This window comes from Callorhinus ursinus, unplaced genomic scaffold, assembly GCF_003265705.2.
Source record: "Callorhinus ursinus isolate GAN/ISIS: 27379988/994484 unplaced genomic scaffold, GSC_fseal_2.0 scaffold22, whole genome shotgun sequence".
In the NCBI taxonomy this organism is placed as follows: Eukaryota; Metazoa; Chordata; class Mammalia; order Carnivora; family Otariidae; genus Callorhinus; species Callorhinus ursinus.
Genome location: NW_027397084.1, coordinates 11,556,102 through 11,558,598, shown reverse-complemented (window position 1 = coordinate 11,558,598; position 2,497 = coordinate 11,556,102). Strand labels below are relative to the sequence as shown.

The window sequence follows — 2,497 nt, the reverse complement described above, 5'->3', positions numbered from 1 at the left end:
AGAACAAATAATCCTAAAATTTATATGGAGCCACAAAGATCCCAAATAACCAAAGCAATCTTAAGAAAGGAAAACAGAGTTGGATACATCACAATCCCAGATTTCAGGATATTCTACAAAGCTATAGTAATCACTGGGTGATGGCCCTTGGTCCCAGTGGCAGCTGGGTTGCAGATCAACTGGGGCATGTTCCCCTTGCCACTACCCCATGGAGGAGGCAGTGACCAGGGCTGCAGCCCCTGAATCTCTCACCTCCATCTCTATGGCAATGGTAATGAAGGCCAACGAAGGCCCTGGCCCTGCAGCTAAAGTAGTGGCCAGTGCAGCCTGTGTGGGCGTGTATGCGGAGGTGACCAGGGCCAGATCGTGGAGCAGAAGCCACATGGCTGGCCTCCAACTGGGGCTGGAGCTACTCTGCCAGGGTTTAAAACTTTAAATGAGAATAAAGAGTATTATTTACAAGGAAATGAGAGTGAATAAGTCATCTCTAACCACTTCCAACCTTTTTTTCACAAGAGACTGTATTAAACTTACATATTTGAGGATTGCATGATCCTGCTTCCAGCACCAGCAGTTTCTCTGTTTTGTGATCAGTGTGACTCATAAGAACTTCTTTAGTAACAAACGAAATGACCCAGGGGTGTGGAAAATATGACTTTTATATTGGTCTGGGATTGGCTATAAGCTCCAGCATTTTCATTGGCAGGAGTTTCACTTTTGGGGGAAAAAAAAAAAAAGAGGGTCTTCTGTGACTTGCCAGAAAAGGCTCCATGAGAACAGGTCAAGGTGGCCATGCATATCTTAAAGAATAGGTGTTATATGAAAACAATGAATCATGGATCACTACATCAAAAACTAATGATGTACTGTATGGTGACTAACATAACATAATAAAATTAAATTAAAAAAAAAAAGAATGGTTTTGGTGGGCTGAATTGCTATCAATGGGAGCAGGTGAGGCAGCCAACTTTGCTGCATATGCCTTTGCACCAACCACCCTAGTGACTCCGTTAGAAGCTCTCAGCGTCCTAGTAAGTGCCATTCTTTCATCATGCTTGCTGAGTGAAAGACTCAGTCCTCATGGGAAAAACTGGATGTTTGCTAAGTATTCTACAGTTACGGTCATTCATGCTCCAAAAGAAGAGGAGATAGAGACTTTAAGTGAAATGTCTCACAAGCTGGGCGATCCAAGTTTTGTGATCATTATGTCATTGATTTTAATCTTCATTGTGGGACCTCACCAGGGACAGATAAACATTCTTGTGTACATAACAATCTGCTTTGTGATCAGAGTGTTTTCAGCCTTCTGTGTTAAGGGCCTGGACATTGCTATCAAAGAGCTGTTTGCTGGAAAAACTGTGCTGTGACATCCCCTGGCCTGGATCCTTCTGCTGAGCCTTATAGTCTGTGTGAACACACAGATTAATTACCTAAACAGGGCCCTGGATATAGTCAACCCTTCCATTGTGACTCCCAATATATTATGTATTCTTTACAACATTGTTTTTAACTTGTTCAGCTATTCTTTTGAAGGAGTGGCAAGATATGTCCGTTGATGATGTCATTGGTACTTTGAGTGGCTTCTTTACAATCATTGTGGGAATATTCTTGTTGCATGCCTTTAAAGATGTCAGCTTTATTCTCCTTGTGTCTTTTCAAAAAGATGAAAAAGCAAGGAATGGCAACCTCTCTAACATGTATGAAGTTCTTAATAATAATGAAGAAAGCTTAACCTGTGGAACTGAACAACACAGTGGTGAAAATATCTCCAGAAGAAATGGAAATCTCACAGCTTTTTAGGAAAAATGTAATTAAAAGGTTAATCTATAATTGTGTTATAAAGTGAATTTGAATATCAGAATGTGTCTGAAGAAAACACTGTTCTCAAAAAAAAAGCTGTAATCATCAAGACAGTATGGTATTGGCACAAAAATAGACACATAGATCAGTGGAACAGAAGAGAGAGCCCAGAAATAAACCCAAGCTTCTATGGTCAATTAATCTATGACAAAGGAGGCAAGAATATACTGTAGGGAAAAGACAGTCTCCTCAATAAATTGTGTTGAGAAAACTGGACAGCTACAGGCAAAAGAATGAAACTGGACCGCTTTATTACACCATACACATACAAAAATAAACTCCAAATGGATTAAAGAACTAAATATGAGACATGAAACCATAAAACTCCTAGAAAACAACACAGGTAGTAACCTCTCCAACATCAGCCTTAACAACATTTTTCTAGATATATCTCCTCAGGCAAACAAAACAAAAGCAAAAACAAACTATTGGGACTATACCAAAATAAAAATCTTTTGCACAGCAAAGAAAACCATAAACAAAATGAAAATACAACCTACAGAATGGGAAAAGATATTTGCAAATGATATATCCAAAGGAGTTAACCTCCAAAATACATAAAGAACTTATACAACTCAGCACCAAAAAAGCAAATAATCTGATTTTTAAATGGGCAGAAGACCTGAATAGACATTTT

General features: G+C 39.0%; 1 pseudogene; it reads left to right on the top strand.

Annotated features, from left to right (window-relative positions):
* The first annotated feature begins 629 nt into the window (after nt 1–629).
* On the top strand, nt 630–1,800 carry LOC112838041 (magnesium transporter NIPA2-like; annotated as a pseudogene).
* Nucleotides 1,801–2,497: the final 697 nt, after the last annotated feature.